Genomic DNA, 18,844 nt, shown 5'->3' on the forward strand with positions numbered 1-18,844 from the left:
TTAAAGTTGAAAGTAAAAAAAGTTGTGAGGATAGATTAAAAAGTTTTGTGTTTAAGTAAGAAAACAAATAGTTTTGGGTTAAAAGTGATTTATGAAATACTTTTGGGTGAAAAGTAAAAAATCAATTTAAAAAAAAAACCCAAAGCCAAGGTTACAAAAACCATATGCATAACCATTTTTTCTTTGAAAAACCCTCAAAGCCAAGATTACAACACATAAGTAAAAAAAAAAAAATTGGTTAAATCGCAAAAGATGGAAACTTTTGAATAGAAGTGAAAAATCAAATTAATCAAAGTGGTTAAATTGTATAAGATGGAAACTTTTGAATTAAAAGTGAAAAATCAAATTAATCAAAAGGGGTTAAATTACCAAAATTGAAACTTTAAACTTAAATTGTCAAATATTAAAACTTTAGGGTTAAAAAGGAAACAAATATTAAAACTTTAAACTTAAATTGTCAAAGATTAAAACTTTAGGGTTAAAAAGGAAAATTTCAAATTTTTTTTGAAAAACACCCTAAACCAATGTTACAAGTCATATATGCATAAACATGTTGGTTCTTTATAATGTTTAAATAATAGTTGGTTAACCAAAATTATATGGATAAAATTTCGTTGGTCTTTCAAAAAAAAAAAAATATTACGTTAAGTAGCGGGTCAACGGATGGGTATAAAACTATGTTTTTTTTTAGTTCAACGAAATCACCACTATTTGGTCTTTCCCCAAACAGTGGGCTTATTGTATTAATGTGTTATAAATACTATGATTATATCATAAACTTGTGTATTTATTATGATATATTTTTTATTTTACTATACCATTAATATAAATATAGACGGGTATAAAACTAATTTTAGACGAAAACCGCGTTGAAGCGTAGGTGTTGGAGCCCTAATTTCAAACGGAAAACATCGCTTGGGTTTTGGTTGATGAGAAGATAAAACTACGCACTTTCGAATGGGCGGTGGTTATGTCGCCGACATCGATTTGGGGGAAAGCGGTGATGGTCAATGTTGGTAGGTGACGCAGGTTTGAGGAATAGCGACGGTGATTTGTGGTAGTAAGCGGTATGGATGCCCTAAAAATGGATACTGGTGGAGTGGATGACACGTGTGAGGCATTGTTACACTGTTATCGTAACCCGTCCACCGGACGGGTATTAAACTAGTTATTGATGGTTTGACCTTTTAAGAGAGATCTCACCTTTAAAAGTGATTGCTTTAATTGTGACCCTTTAAATCAAGAGAGATCTCACCTTTAAAAGTGATTGCTTTAATTGTGATAGCAGTCAAAGGCTGTTGGCCCATAGCTGCAGGTGTTGTGATCTCACCCTTAGAAGCGATGCCATTAGCAGAGTATAGACCACGGTTTGAAGTCAAATGCTGGAAATAAAAACTAGTGTATTAGTAAGTTTGGGCACCATAACCATATACACCCTGTATATAACCCACGAAAACTAGTTTAAAACAACGCAAATAGGATAATAGATGAAAAAAGATGTTCCAAGTTCTTAGATGAGCCACATTAACTCCATTATGATTTACATCTCTAGAGTAGTCACGCCCAATCACTCGTAATCCCATCATTACCTAAACAGATACATAATTAACAAACGGGACCCGCTAAGCATGGCAATAGTTTCTTTAAAAATAAGAGTTAAGTTCACGTGAAAATAAAATAAATGTACTAAACGTACGAAGTAAAAGAAAAGTAAAAAAAGTGACGGTGTCATTTTGGTAATTATAACCAACTTCAAAATTACTCTAGTAGAGTAATTTTTAGCTTCTTTAGAGTAATTTTGTAAATGTTCAGGTAGAGTAATTTTGGTCGTGTAGGGTAATTATCAAAATTGTAGGGTAATTATCAAAAGTACACTAACCCCCCCCCCCCCATCCCCCAAAAACCTAAAAAAACTTAAACCATTGTAAATGTTCATGTAGAGTAATTTTTGTCGTGTAGGGTAATTATCAAAATTACACTAACCCCCCCCCCACCCCCCAAAAACCTAACCCCCCCCCCACCCCCCAAAACCTAAAAAAACCTAAACCACCCCCCCTCCCCCCCCCCCCAACTAAAAGCTAAAAACTAAACCATAAAGCTAAACCCCATAACTAAATGCTAACAAAATTACTCTACAAACACATTTTTCAAAATTACTCTACTAGAGTAATTTGATAATTACCCTACATTTCCCAAAATTACTCTACAGATGCTCAAAATTACTCTACAAGACACTTTTTGCTTTTTCCCGAGTTATTTGGAAGTTGCTCATAATTACCAAAATGACACCGCCACTTTTTGCTTTTCCCTCAATGCGTACGTTTCGTACGTTAATATTATTTTTATTTGATCCTTTACCTTAAAAATTATGCTAATAGTCAATATTATAGTACCAATTACCTCCATAATAATAAGGGGTCGAAATATAACCACTGGAGTAAACAACCATTGTTGGATCCATAAAGAACTTCTTAGGTTGCACCTGACTGTTTCCAACGTCTACAGAAGACTCCAAAGGTAATCGAATAAGTGCGTCCAGACGGAACGGATGACGTCATCTCAATTGACTAGTATAAATACACATCCAAGTACAAGCCAAGTACGATTTTCTGAACCTTCGTCCTACTTTTTCTCTCTATCAAATACTTATCCTCATGCCGGAGGGTGGTCGCAGAGAGGCCCTCCCATCGCTGTGGCGAGCCTAACGGTTTTCTCTTTTGCAGGTTCAGGTCCTCGATCATTCTCCAAGGTCCTAATTCAGATCATAGGCTCCGGCTCACTGATTTTTGGATCTTCAATTAACAATCAGCCAAGTAGAACATTTTTAATCTCAATTACTGTATGGTTACTCAAATACAAAAGCCTATAGGGTTCCGAATAGCAACTACACAAGTTTTGTTTATTCATTTGATGTTGTTACAATATAGAAGATTCTAAGGCATTGGAGATCTTTCAGCACAGGCAAGTTCCTCCTCCTAATTAGAAAGATTTCAGTCGACATCCACTCTTGATGCAAGTTATTTTAGGATCAGGGAGGTTCATTTATTAAACTTTATTGAATGCTTTAAACCAGAATAAGTCTCGGACAATGTCAGAGTTGGGGTGTGTACAACATTTTCTATGTAAGGTCAGCATCCCAGGTTTATTTTATTAGAGGCCCACACATGCTAAACACAAGTTTCATAAAAAAATGAAAGATAACCATTTATCTAGTAAGAAGTGTGAAATAGAAAGTATTTTGGTTGATGCATTTCATCGAGCAATTGGTATGCGTCTTCAAACCTTTCAATTTAGACTTACAAGAGAGGTCGATTGGAAGGTGATGTAGGTGATTGTAGCCGAAGTAATCCAGGAGAGTCGATTGCTTGCTGGTGTAGAACGGTTGCAACAGCTGCGATGAAGAATACGATATGGGTTAAGGCTGACAGAATCAACACGCCACAGGCCTGTTGATGTGTGATGGTCAAAGGTAGACTCGTGAAGGCGATTTGAGGGGAGGGTGACTCGTTTTTTAGGTAAGGGGGTGTTTGGCCGAGCTTTTTTAACAAAGCTTATAGCTTTTTTGGCTTTTTTTTACAACATAAGCTTAACTTGGTGTTTGGTTTGGATTTTTAATGTTTGGTTTGGATTTTTAAGCTTATGCTTATTAGCTTATATACGCTAATTTGAAGATGGGTTTTTAGCTTATTTGAAGAAACTTGTTTTTGTAACGGCAAATGATAGAAAATAAGCTATAAGCTACTTTAAAATTTAAGTATAAGCCAAAAAATAAAAGCTAGGCCAAACACCCCCTAAGAGTGAGGATCGATTACTCGATAAGGGTTGCAGAATGAGATAACCGTTTTAGGTTAAAGAAGATGGGAGGAAGAAAATTAACTGGGTTTGGCCTAAAGGACATAACATGCAGGATTTTGAAACATTAAGGACAAAATCAGTCAATTCTGAAGTCAAAGAACATCGTCTGTAATTTGTAAAAATAAATTTGACATGATTGTTGGTCATTCAAAAAGAATGGATCATGTTTTGTGTCTTGATCATTCTTATGTTTTATTATTCCATAATACAAAACCAAGTGAGACAATACCTATTAAATTAAAAGTTAATATAACAAAAACTATATTATTTTGTGTCAACACAAAATTAAAGATATGAAAGTGGATACAGTGGTGTAGGTGACTTTGGAGTACGCGTTTATTTTTCAAAACCATTTTTTAGTAAACAACAAAGAGAAGTATTGTCATTTTTGGATTAGGTTATCTACTCCTTCGTTTTTCTTGTTAGCTGATACTGATTTCCATGGTTGACCAAAACAATATTCCAGATCGATCTTAAGATCATAACAACTAAACGACTGAAACAACTATCCACAAGCTTCATAACATCGCCCTTTTCATCTACAATCTTTCATAAGTTGGTAATCAATGGCTGAAATCGTGCTCTCTGCCTTCCTGAAAGTGCTCTTTGAGAAGCTGGGCTCTGCAGCTTTGAAAAGCATTGCTCGCTATAACGGAATTGATGCTGAGATCAAGAAATGGCACAGATCGTTAAGGCAGATCCAACGTTTGCTTGCTGATGCTTCTCAGAAGGAGATAACAGATACTTCTGTGAAAGAATGGCTTAATGAGCTCCAGCATCTGGCTTATGACATAGATGACGTACTTGATGGTTGGCTGACTGAAGCCATGCAGCATGAGTTCACCCATGCATCTGGCTTAAGATCCTAAAATCAAAAACTCTCATGGCGGGTGAGGATGGGACGTCAAAACCCAATGAATCGATCGACCCAGCTTCACCACTATACTTGCATCCTTCAGATTATCCAAGGCAGATGCAAGTCAACGATAATCTGACGGATAGCAACTTCAATGACTGGGTTCAAGAGATGACAAATTTCTTGTTCGCAAAGAACAAGATAGGCTTTGTAGATGGAAGCATTGTCAAGCCAGAGACAACAAGTAAAGACTACATGCCATGGATGCGATGCGATGCCATGGTAAAGGGATGGTTGACAACGGCGATGGACAAAGAAATAAGGGGGTCGGTCAAATATGCAAACACTGCATCAGAAATCTGGGCCGACTTGAAGGAGCGGTTTGGTAAAGAAAGTGCACCGAGGGCCTACGAACTCAAGCAATCGCTTCATGTTACAAGACATGAAGGAACAACGGTATCTGCCTATTTTACACGCTTAATAAAAATCTGGGATGAGATTAATATGGTACTCCCTGCGCCAAGATGCACCTGCAGTGGATGCAAGTGTGAGGTCGGGAAAAAGATTACCGAGCTAAAGGAAAAAGAGAGATTATACGAGTTCTTAATGGGACTGGATGATGAATTCAGTGTAGTGTCATTCGAACACAGATATTGGCTATTAAACCGACCCCGTCACTCAGCAATGCATATCATATGGTGGCCGAGGATGAACATCAGAGAAGTGTTACCGGGAAGAAGCAAACTAATGATGCAGTGGCTTTTCAGGCGGTTCAAGCGAATCAAAAGGATGCGCAGCAATGGTCGAAAAAAGGTTCGGAAAAGAACGAAAAGGCAGCCCCCATAACCAAAACGGACCACTGCACCTTCTGTGGTAAAGACGGACACAATAAGGAAGGATGCTTCAAACGAATCGGGTATCCCGAGTGGTGGCCAGGAAAGGCAAAAAGAGAAGCTAGCAAGCCCAAAGCAGCCTATGTCGAAACTGCGACAAGTCCTGTGCCAGGCATGAGCAATGAGCAATACAGCTTATTCCTAAAATTATTTGGTGGTAACAAGCCACAAGAAGAATCAGCTCCTCAAGCAAATATGGCAGGTATGTGTAAAAACGATTCGATTTGGGATATAATGGACTCAGGGGCAACGGAACATATGATCTCACAACAAGAGGTTCTCAAAAACGTTGTCACTGAATCCAATCAAACTCCTGTCACCGTTGCAAACGGTGAAGATGCCCCGGTAAAAGGATGCGGGGATATTCTCCTAAAAGGGGGAATAGAGGTGAAAGGAGCGTTGTTTGTACCTAGTTTTAAATGTAACTTGATTTCAGTACGACAACTAACAAGGGATTTGCATTGTGCAATCACTTTTTCCCCGATTTCTTTGTAATACATGGATTGAAAACGAGGAGCTTAATTGGAGCGGGTAATTGCGTAGGAGGGCTGTACCGAATGGAGGTGATGAAGACTGAAAGGCAAGCTCAAGCGGTTTCTTCTAGTACGTGGCATAAAAGATGAGGTCATACCCCGTTCGATAAATTGTCGCATGTGGATTATTTTAAGGATGTTCGTTTTGATTATTGTAATAACAACGTTTGTGATTCTTGTCAACGTGCTAAGTTCACGAAATTGCCTTTTCCTTTAAGTTCAATAAAAACGAATGATAGTTTTGAGTTAGTGCATTGTGACATATGGGGGGATACAGAACGCCTTCTTTAACCCGTGCTAATTATTTTTTAACATTGGTGGATGACTATAGTCGTTCAGTTTGGGTATACTTGATTAAACACAAAGATGAAGCTAGCGGGTGTTTAATCAATTTTTATCAAATGGTCGAAAGGCAATATGAAAAGAAAATAAAAAGGTTTAGAAGTGACAATGGGGGAGAATTTGTCTCAAATCAAATGAAAGCCTTTTATGCAGACAAAGGCATTGTTTTAGAGACCTCTTGTCCACACACCCCACAGCAAAATGGGGTGGCGGAGCGTAAACATCGCCACATCCTAGAAGTGGCACGATCCCTTCGTTTCGAAGCCAAATTGCCCGTTAAATTCTGGGGAGAGTGCATTTTAACAGCGGTTTACATCATCAATCGAATACCCTCAACCACTCTGAAGAACAAAACACCATATGAAGCTTTACTTGGCATAGCCCCCACATACGATCATATGAGAGTTTTTGGTTGTTTGACGTATCACCGGAATTATGACACAAAAGGTGACAAATTTGAGCCACGGGGTAGACGTGGAATTTTTCTTGGTTATCCATTTGGAACGAAGGGCTATAAAATTTATGACCTGGATGAAAAGAAAGTGGTCATAACCAGGCATGTGAAGTTCTTTGAAACTCACTTCCCTTTTGAAACTGAAAAACTCAACAAAACACCATAAGTATATGAAGAGAAGGAGAATATTGAAGATGATTGGTTGAGAGGGGAAGTCCACTCAGAGGAGAAAGGTGATGAAATTGAAATTGGTAGGGCTGGGCAACACGTTGAAATTAGAGGGGTTGACCAACACGTTGAACATGATTTGGGCCCACATGATAGCGAAGTTGTTGATCCAGCTGATGACAATCAAAATGACAGCGCCCAACTTCAAACGCCACCGCCTCAAACGATGACAACACGTGTTCCACGAACCAGAATTCAACCGCAACGGTACAAAGATTATTCGGTACAGCTTCCGCCCTCCATCGATCACGCAAACCCGGCTTCTGAACAAGCTTCCTCAACGGTACATCCCTTGGCTTATTACCTTTCATATAACAGTTTTGGTGCTAACCATAAAGCATTTTTATCGGCCATCGACTCTTGTCATGAGCCAAAGAACTTTGTTCAAGCATCACAGGATCCAAAATGGCGTGAAGCTATGGAACAAGAAATCAAAGCCCTCCAAGAGAATGGAACATGGACGCTTGAAAAACTTCCAAGCGGAAAGAAAGCGATCTACTCGAAGTGGGTTTATAAAGTAAAACATAAACCAGATGGCCAAGTGGATCGATACAAGGCCAGACTCGTGGCAAAAGGATACACGCAAATGGAAAAGGGGGTGGACTACCACGACACCTTTGCACCGGTTGCAAAACTGGTAACCATGCGAACACTTTTGGCTCTCGCTGTCAAACAAGATTGGATCATACATCAGCTGGATGTAAATAACGCATTCCTACATGGTGATCTAGATGAAGAAGTATACATGAAAGTGCCACAAGGTCTCATGATGAATAATGAAGATCGGGTTTGTCGTCTGCGAAAATCCATGTATGGTCTCAAACAAGCTTCCCGTAATTGGTATTATAAATTCACGCAGTCCTTGGTTAGTATGGGTTACAAACAATCGGTAGCCGATCCTTCCTTGTTTATCTTCACTGAAGGAACCGTCCACGTGTCGGCTCTCATTTATGTGGATGATGTAATAATCGTTGGGAATAACATGGACAAGATTAAAGCGACCAAGACATTGCTGCATGAACAGTTCACGATCAAGGATCTAGGAAGTTTGAAGTATTTTCTTGGGATAGAAGTTGCTCGCACCAAAGAAGGCTTGGTCTTGAGCCAAAGAAAATATATTCTTGATATTTTACGGGACATGGGATTGGAAGGATGTAGACCCAGTTCGTTCCCGATGGAACAAACCTTGAAACCCGATCGAGCAGAAGAAGAACCAAAAGTTGATGCCGGCCAGTATCGCAGGTTAATAGGGAGGCTTTTGTATTTACAAGCTACAAGGCCTGACATCTCATTCTCTGTAAACTTGCTAAGTCAATTTGTGGCTGACCCAAGACAACCACACTATGATGCGGCTATCCGGATTGTTAGGTACTTGAAAACAACAGTCGGTCAGGGGATTTTGTTACCAAAAGAAGGGGGCAGTAACTTAGTCACATATTGTGATTCCGATTGGATGGGATGTCCTTTCTCTAGACGGTCACGTACGGGATACATGCTCTTATTTGGTGGGGCACCTGTCTATTGGAAGTCTAAGAAACAGTCCGTAGTTTCACGATCCTCAGCAGAAGCGGAATACCGGGCTATGGCAACTACAGTTAGTGAAATTTTGTGGATTCGTTGGCTGCTCAATGAACTCGGTGCACAGCAGTCTAATTCTACCATTTTGTTTTGTGACAATGAAGCAGCTCGTCATATCGCCAATAACCCAGTGTTTCACGAGCGTACCAAACATGTTGAAATGGACTGTTACTTTGTCCGAGAACGAGTAGAGTCCAAAGAAATATTGCCAATGCATATTGAATCAGCAAATCAAATAGCAGATTTATTGACCAAACCATTGGGAGGACCTCAGCTAAAGATTTTATTGGACAAGTTGGGCATTCGGAACCTACATGCTCCAACTTGAGGGGGAGTAAAGGACCTAATTAATCTATGCCTTATCTCTAAATTAATTTATTTGTTTTATTCCTTCTTATCTTTTGTCGATAAACTCAGAGATAGAGATTAGTTTGTTTGGTTTTAGAGATAATAGGCATCAATTTTCTTATTTAACCGATCTGTACGTTTTTGTCTATCAATGAATGAATGAAGACTTGAATGTTCTTTTCTCCTAAGCTACTGATTAGCAATTTGTTCAGAAGGCATCTCCAGCAAGGTAAGAAAGTTAATACCAACTTGTTGCACAAACTTCTCACGGAGTACTACTACGATAATTGCCCAGTTAGATGAAATTTCCACCAAATTACAAGATCTGGTAAAGGAGAAACATACTCTTAATTTGGGTGTGACAGAGGATCAAACTAGGCCAAGAAATAATAAGAATAGAAGATCTCAAACCTCTGTTGTCGATCCATCTAGTGTTGTTGGACGCCAAGCTGAGAAAGATGCTCTGGTCCAACAGTTATTGTTACCTGCAGATGAACCATGTGAACAAAACTATAGCATTGTTCCCATACTTGGTATGGGTGGAGTTTGGAAAACTACTCTCGCTAGAATTTTGTATGATGAACAACAAGTCAAGGATCACTTCCAACTCAAAGCATGGGTTTGTGTTTCGGATGAATTTGATAGCTTTGGTATAAGCAAAGTCATCTTTCAAAGTGTGGCACGGGTAAACAAGAAATTTGCAGATTTAAATCTGCTTCAAGAAGAGCTTAAAACACACCTAAGGGAGAAAAAGTTTCTTTTGGTACTAGATGATGTGTGGACTGAAAGCTATGAAGATTGGGAAACCCTGGTCAGACCGTTCTATACATGCGCTCCTGGAAGTAAAATAATCATAAACACGGAAGGATCAATTGCTCAAACAACTAGTTCACAATCCTCTGATCAAGCAGTTAGACAGTCTCTCGTATGACAACGCCGTGTCTTTATTTGCTCTACATGCATTAGGTGTAAATAACTTCGAGTCACATTTGTCACTCAAACCATATGCAGAAGGTATTGTTAAAAAATGTGATGGATTACCTTTGGCTTTGAGAGCACTGGGTAGACTGTTGAGAACAAAAAAAGATGAAGTAGAGCACCGGAAGGAAGTGGCAAACAGTCAAATATGGAGATTAAAAGATGAAGGTGGAATTCTCCCAGCCTTTAGACTAAGTTACCAAGATCTTTCTGCTACTTTGAAACAATTGTTTGCATACTGCTCCTTGTTCCCCAAGGACTTCCTGTTTGACAAGGAGGAACTGCTTTTAATATGGATGGCGGAAGGATTCTTGCACCGACCAACTCGAAGTGATTCAACGGTCGAATGCTTGGGTCACGAATTCTTTGACGAGTTGTTATCAAGGTCATTTTTTCAACATGCACCTTATAATGAATCCTTATTTGCACGGCCGGCCCTGAGAATTTGTGTACCCTGTTCGAGCTCGAAAAAATGTGCCCTTAGGCCTTAACGAAATTGGGTATTTGGCTCACACAAGATCTAAACCTAATGCCAAAGGGGTTAATAACTAATCTAAACCATAAGAATAGTTTTGTAAAGGGACCTATGTTGGTGTTTGTATGGATGTACCCGATTAAAAAAATATTTTACATATATATCAGAATTTTTTCATAAAAAACGTGCCCCTCGAAATTTCGGGCCCTGGCCGGTGGTCCTCCCCGCCCACCCCCAGGGCCGGCCATGCTTATTTGTGATGCATGACCTCATGAATGACTTGGCAACAACTGTTGCTACCGAGTTCTTTTTAAGGTTAGATAATGAGAACAAGGAGAATATTCAAAAGGACATGCTGGAAAAGTACCGCCATATGTCATTTGTTCGTGAGCAATATGTGGCTTACAAGAAGTTCCAGACATTTGAAAGGGCCAAAAGTTTGAGGACATTATTGGCAACTTCAGTTGGGGAGGAAACACCTGGGTGGTATTTCTACTTATCCAATAAGATTCTAAGTGACTTGGTTCCCAAGTTACCACTGTTAAGGGTACTTTGCTTAAGTGGTTTTCAGATAACGGAGATTACCAGATTCCATTGGTTATTTGAGACACTTGAGGTACCTTAATCTATCTCATAGTGGGATCGCACATCTCCCAGAAAGTGTTTGCAATCTCTATAATTTGGAGACCTTGAACGTATTTGGTTGTTGGAGTTTAGCTAAGTTGCCAAACAACTTCCTAAAGCTTAAAAACCTGAGGCATCTTGACGTTAGGAACACCCAGCTTTTGTTCCAGATGTTACTAGAGATTGGCGAGTTGAAAAGCCTACAAATTGCTCTCTCGAAAATCATTATAGGAAGCGAAAGAGGATTTTAGATAGCAAAACTTAAAGACTTTAAGAACCTAAATGAGAAAATTTCCATTGAAGGCTTGGAAAAAGTGCAAAATGCAATTCATGCACATGAGGCGAACCTTTCCCAAAAGAGGCTTAGTGAGTTAGAGCTTGTATGGAATGATGAGCAATATGATTCACGAAATGTAATCCTTGAAAAAGAGGTCCTAAATGAGCTGAGGCCTCATGATGAGAAGTTAATACAATTCGAAATTCGGTCATACGGGGGACTAGAGTTTCCAAGCTGGGTTGGAGATCCCTCATTTCTTAATTTGAAGCATGTGTCAATAAGTGGTTGTAAGAGATGTACATCTCTGCCCCCACTTGCACAACTACCTTCACTTAAGGAGTTGTATATTAAAGGCTTATATGGGGTGGAAGTTGTGAATTTTGAGTTATTTGTGACTGGTCGCACATTTCCTTCACTTGAAATTCTGAGTTTTAGTAATATGCGTGGGTGGAAGAAATGGTTTGGGGTTGTGTTTCCACGCTTGCAAAGGCTTGAAATAGAAGATTGTCCTAATCTGGTTGAAGCGAAACTTGTAGCTATGCCTTCATTGAAAGTTCTAGAAATAAATGATTGTCCTAGTTTGGTTCAATTGTCAGTTGAAGCACTAACCTCATTAAATGTTCTAGTATTAGATAAGTGTGATAGTGGTGTGTTGAGAAGGCTGGTTGAAGTAGCTTCAACAGTCATCAAGTTGGAAATAAGACGTATTTCAGAGCTTAATGATGTGGTGTGGAGAGGTGTTATAGAGCTTCTTGGGGCAGTTGAAGAATTAAGAATAGAGTATTGCAAGGAAATAAGATACATGGTGAAATCAGATGCAGATGCAAGTAAGATTCTTGTGAAGCTGAGGAAATTGCAAGTGGAAAGTTGTGATAATTTGGTGAGTATAGGAGAGAAAGAGGAGGAGGCTAATTGTAGGAGCAACCTCCTAACGTCTCTTAGGAAGTTGGAAGTGTATAACTGTAAGAATATGGAGCGTTGCAGCTGTCCAGATGGCGTTGAGGAGTTGACTGTCTCTGGTTGTAGTTCAATGACAGTTGTCCCGTTTCCAAAAGGAGGACAGGAGAAGCTCAGGTCACTTAGAATATGGAATTGCAGGAACCTATTGGAAAAGGAGTGGGGAGGACAAGAAATGAACAACAGAAGCAGCATGCCAATGCTTGAATATATCATGATAAATAATTGGCCAAATCTGAAATCAATCATTGAACTGAATTGCTTGGTTCACCTCACTGAATTGAGCATATATGATTGTGAAAGTCTTGAGTCATTTCCTGACAATTTGACATCTTTAGAGAGACTGGAAATATTCAATTGTCCAAGTATGGATGCTTCTTTACCTGGATGGGTTTGGCCTCCCAGTTTGCGTTACTTGAAAGTAGGGTATTTGAAGAAGCCGATCTCTAAGTGGGGCCCGCAAAGTTTTCCAACCTCACTTGTGGAACTAGAGTTATGGGGTGACGACGGAGTGAGTAGTTGTAGTCAGTTTTCTCATTTTCTTCCTTCATCTCTTACTTCTCTTCAAATAAATGGATTTGAGAAATTGGAATCATTTTCAGTGGGACTCCAATACCTCAAGCATCTCTATTTTCGCGGTTGTTATAATCTGAAGAAAGTGTCTTCGCATTGCCAAAACCTCACCTTCCTCCACCGGCTCTCCTTTAGAGATTGCCCTAGAATGATGTATCTACCAGAAATGTTGTTGCCTTCACTCTTGAGATTAGACATCTGGCGTAATTGCCCAATTCTGGAAGAACGATGCAGAAAAAACGGGAGTTACTGGCTCCTTATCTCCCATATCCCACGTATCCACATAGACTTCTGGGGTCATTCTAGTTTTATATGAAGGTCTCCTTCTCCCTCTCTCTCTTGAACGATTTTAAATCAAATAACTGCTGTGTAATGTGTTTAAATTCAAATCGGTTCAGACGATGGGATTTCCATGAAATATGTCAAAATTTAAGCATGTGTGTTTATGTAATTAATAAAAGTGTTTTAAAAAATTATGTTTTATACAGTAATTGATTTTAATCATGTCTTACCACTACTACTCAAATTCATATGGCTGCTCTCTGGTTTCATTTTCATGGAATACAGATTTGCCAACTTTCACAGCAGCGAGCGAAACGTTAGACTTGATTGGAAGATTATGATATTGGCTACCTTTTTCCTTTATCGATTTTTGTCCATACCTATTAGTAATTTGTGAATAAAATAACCAGTTGACTGAGATTGTGTTTTGTTGGTAATGGGTTTTATTTTGTTTGTAATGGGTCAGAATGTCAGATCACAAATTGTCTATTGTGTGTGTATTACTCTATTAGTGATTGATGCATCACTGATGTTACTTCTGACTATTTCATCATGTTATTTAACCAATGTGCCCATGATTCAAAAACTTACACCACCACATGTGTCCTACATTTTTGGCAATCTTGCAATGGCCTGAGGTGTGTTTGGAATGGAAGGTCAGCCTTTCATTGGTTTTCTAGAGATCTACTTTTTGATTCCAAACATAACCAGTGGCAAATTCAGACCTGTATGCGTCAAAACGAGTTGAGTCAAAATAAGGAACACATTGCTTTTGTATATACCAAGGTTGGAGAACTCGCTAGTCGGCCGGTGAGGTGATGACTAGCGACTACTCGGGATTAATCGGATCGGGTTTTTTATATGTAATTTTCAGTTTTATGTATACATTTACACATTTTTATAGGTAAATATTTTAAGTAGCTAGATTTTAACTGTTACTCAACTCATTTTTAAGTATGCAAGATTAATTGTTGGAATTCACATGTTTTGGTTGTAAACTGGACAGAATTTAGAGGTTTTGGCCGGAATATACAGGTTTTTTGCCGGAATCTATCCGGAATTACCGATTTTTGGCTGGCCGACTAAGTCCGACTAAGCCCGATTAGGTCCGACTAGGCCCGACTAGCGATTAATGGACTGATTAACGAAAAATTACTCAGTTACTGGACGACTAGCGATTAATCGCCGATTGACTAATCGCTGCCTAGTCGGGATTTTTACAACAATGGTATATACCCACAGGTGATGAAAAGCTGTCTGGTTGTAAGGAACACATTGCTTTTGAGTTGAATAATTTTATAACTATGACTAATTTCCCCAAAACTATCTACGAGCCCTATTCATTTGATTCGCAAATTAACAATGTTATACCCTCTGTTAATCAAAATTAACAGAGGGCGTTTGATTCTCATAACAATACAAACAAAATCAGATCAAAATTTTACCTCAGAAGTGCTCGATTACAAGCTTTCCGGACTGCCGGAAGTCCGCCGGAAAAACTGGTCGGATTAACGAAGGAGGAAGACAACGCGCTGCGTTGTTTGAAAGTTTGAAGTTCGCTCATGTTTAGTCCCTGCAGTTTTTAGTTCTTTTCAAAAACAGGTTTAAACTTTGCTTCTTTTATTCTTTAATATAGCCAAAATGGCAATTTCAGTCCTTCGAACTTTATAATGTTTATTTCTAAAAAGATTTAAATGTATATAGTTTTATGTTATAGAACTATTAATGAATAATAATAATTTTACCAAAATTATATATATTTACTTAAATATAAAAGGAAAGTATTTAATGAAATTTGAGGTATTAAGGTTATATACGAAATGTTTTTTTCCACTGAAAAATACCGGATATTACAATTGTCATTTGCTTTTTATTCAACAAGATTAATATTCAATCAGTACTTATTTGTTAATAAAAAGCATTATATTATGGCTAAAGATTTATTTATTTATTTTTATTTTTTTAGAATCCCACATGGAGTTTGTTGTCATTTCTTGGTAATTCATATGCATTATTTTGTAGCTAATGAATATGTCGTTTTAAGAATCCGATGTTGGGGTTATTATCATGTTGGATTATCATCCTTAAGGGCAAGCAAAAAAAATAGGGCGGGCTTTACGAAAGCGGAAAGCCGATGTTTCTACATCTGAAAATAATTAAACCTCGCTTTTTTATCAAACTGAACTGGTTACTCATATCCTGCATTCGGGCTCATTACTTTGTGATTCCTTGCTTTAAAAAGCCGATTTGTTGGCTTATTACGTATACGTGATTTCTTTTATCATAAAGTTCTATATAAATATTTGCATTTTTTCAAGTTTTTCTTTCTTGGATTTTATCTCAAAAGATTTCCAGGTATTGATTTTTTTATAGGATATTGTAGGCGTGGCCTGGCACGATTATTGAGGCGTTGATCATGATCATCCTCAATGACTTTATTTCAGGACAAGTACGTATATTCAACTTCTACATGTGTTAACAATCTTTTTTGGGCGAGTCTGGTGGGTTGGGTAACGGGTCAAAACAGTTTCTCTTAGAATTTACTAGGTAACTTTTGTTTTCGATATGATCAAAAAGATTGTATTGTTACAATGATAATGTAAACTCATCCAAGGTGTGCTTGTTGATGCTTCTCGGAAGGAGATAACCGATGATGCTGTGAAAGGGTGGCTGAATAATCTCCAGTATTTGGCTTATGACATCGATGACGTACTCAAAGGTTGGGCAACCGAAGTTATGCCTCGTGACTCAGAAGCCATCACCAGCAAGGTAAGAAAGCTTATCCCAGGTTGCTGCACAAACTTCTCACCAAGTATTAAGATGCATGACAAGTTAGATTGTATTAATGCCTTGTTAGGTCAAGAACACGATTCACACAAACAATAGAACAATAATCAGCAAGCTTGCACACTCACACACACACTCTAATTCACAAGAATACAAGATTTATAGTGGTTCGATCAAGCTTGATCTACATCCACTCTCTACAACTAGTTTTCTTTGTATTAGGTGCTCAAGAAGTTTACAGTACATGAAGAGAAGTATTTATATGGGGAAGAACTAGGGTTGTTGACTTTAAAATTACATAAACAGAGAATACTCCTGCTAGCTGCAAAAGGAGTGTAGCACAGAACACCCCTACTAGATTGCTATATGCAGAAGGAGTGTAACAAGGAACACCCCTACTAGTCAAATCCTCCACAACCCAACAATCTCCCACTTGGAGGCTTTGACAACTTCAAACTGCTCTCCTTAAAACTTCATCTTCATAAGTACCTCTGTAACCTCTTCATCTTTACTAGTTGTGGGCGGCCTTCTCATCAGTTAACCTGAAGGCCGGTTGAAGCTATGCAAAGCTTCAACTTCTCTAAGGTGACAACCTTAGTCAACATATCAGCTGGATTTTCAGTTCCTTTGATCTTCTTTAACTTTAGAGTTCCATCACTGACTTGATCTCTGATAAAGTGATATCTCACTTGTATATGTTTCGTCTTCGACTGGAAGACATGGTTCTTTGCAAGGTGTATTGCACTTTGATTGTCACAGAACAATGCACAATCAACTTGTTCCTTGCCAAGCTCTTTGAGAAAATTCTTCAACCAAATAAGCTCTTTGCTTGCTTCAGCAACTGCCATATACTCCGCTTCTGTGGTTGATAGGGCAACACTTTTCTGAAGTTTGGAAATCCAACTTACAGCAGTGCCTCCCACTGTAAAGACATACTATGTGGTGCTTTTGAATGACTCTTTACACCCACCAAGGTCCGCATCCGCAAAACCCTTCAGAATAACCTCTTTCCCCTTAAATTGTAATGCCACTTTTGAAGTTCCCTTTAAATATCTTAGTAGCCATTTAACTGCTTCCCAATGTTCTCTTCCCGGATTGGACATAAACCGACTAACAACTCCCACTGCATGAGCAATATCTGGTCTCGTGCATACCATTGCATACATGAGGCTACCAACTGCAGATGCATACAGAACTTTAGCCATTTCTTCTTTGTCTTAATCTGATTTGGGTGATTGAACTTTAGAAAGCTTAAAGTGACTTCCCAAAGGTGTGCTTTTGATCTTGGCATCTTTAAGGCTGAATCTCTCTAACACTTTCTCAATGTACTTCTCTTGAGAGAGTGTCAAAGAACCATCTTCTTTGTTTCTGAAAATACTCATCCCGAGTATTTGGTTTGCAGCTCCCAAGTCTTTCATCTCAAATTCTTCAGACATTTGTTTCTTCAACTGCTTGATCTCTGTCATGTCTGAACCGGCAATTAACATATCATCCACATAGAGTAGTAGAATGATATAAGAACCCTTGAACTTCTTAATGTAACAAGAATGGTCATTGTCACATCTCTTGTAACCAACTCTTCCCATGAAGTTATCAAACTTCAAGTACCAGTGTCTAGGCGCTTGTTTCAGACCATACAAACTCTTCTTCAATTTACACAACAAGTTTTCTTTGCCTTTAACCCGAAAACCTTCTGGTTGTGTCATGTAGATGTCTTCTTCTAGGTCACCATGTAGAAAAGCTGTCTTGACATCTAGCTGCTTGAGATGTAAGCCTTCTGCTGCTACAATACTGAGAACAGGTCTGATGGTAGTCATCTTCAGCGGAGAGAATATTTCATTGAAATCAATTCCCTATTTCTGTTGAAATACCATGACTACTAATCTTGCTTTGTACCGTTTAGTACCATCATGTTCATCCTTAACCCTGAAAACCCATTTGTTCTGAAGAGCCTTCTTCCCAGATGGAAGCTTTGTCAAGTGCCAGGTCTTGTTCTTCTCAAGCGACTTCATTTCATCTTTCATTGCAAGCTCCCACTGCAATGAATCTTTCAACCCCATAGCTTCAGAGTAACACTGGGGTTCACCATTTTCTGTCAAAAGTATGTAGTTGACTGATGGTGAGTACCTGTTTGGCGGTCTAGTGGCTCTAGACGACCTTCTTGGTTGAACTTGAGGTGCTTCTGGGGAGTTTGGAGTTGAAGGAGTAGCTTCTTCTTCCTCCGAATCATTACTAGAATCATCCCCTAAGCTCCCACTGTCGCTTGACTCATCCCCATTTTCTGGAATGTCGACTGAAGCTTCTTTTCTTGTATCACCATTTTCGAATTCAACATATTCTTTTTAAACTTCTAATCCTTTGGTGTTTCTGTCTTTGTATAATTCGTTTTCATTGAAGATGACATTTTTGCTTCTGATTACTTTTCTGCCTTCATTATCCCAAAGCCTGTAACCTATCTTTTCTGACCCATAACCAATGAATGTGCACTTCTTGGACTTTGAGTCTAACTTATCCCTGTCACCATCTTTTAACAAATCGTAAGCACTACAACCAAAGACTCTTAAGTGTTCGAGACTTACCTCATTTCCTTGCCACATTTCTTCTGGCAATTTGAAACCCAAGGGAACGAATGGTGAACAGTTAATCATGTAGGCTGCAGTGTTAACTACATCTGCCCAGAATGTTTTAGGCATCCCTGCATTCAACCTCATGCTTCTTGCCCTCTCATTCAGTGTTCTGTTCATTCTCTCAGCTACACCATTCTACTGAGGAGTTCCTGGAACCGTCTTGATCGTCTTTGTCAC

The 18,844-nt window shown here is 38.7% G+C and overlaps 1 pseudogene; it reads left to right on the forward strand.

Moving 5' to 3' along the window:
* The first annotated feature begins 4,357 nt into the window (after positions 1-4,357).
* LOC110902135 lies at positions 4,358-16,379 on the forward strand (annotated as a pseudogene).
* The last annotated feature ends 2,465 nt before the right edge of the window (positions 16,380-18,844 follow it).

The sequence above is a fragment of the Helianthus annuus genome, chromosome 13 (assembly GCF_002127325.2).
Source record: "Helianthus annuus cultivar XRQ/B chromosome 13, HanXRQr2.0-SUNRISE, whole genome shotgun sequence".
Lineage (NCBI taxonomy): Eukaryota > Viridiplantae > Streptophyta > Magnoliopsida > Asterales > Asteraceae > Helianthus > Helianthus annuus.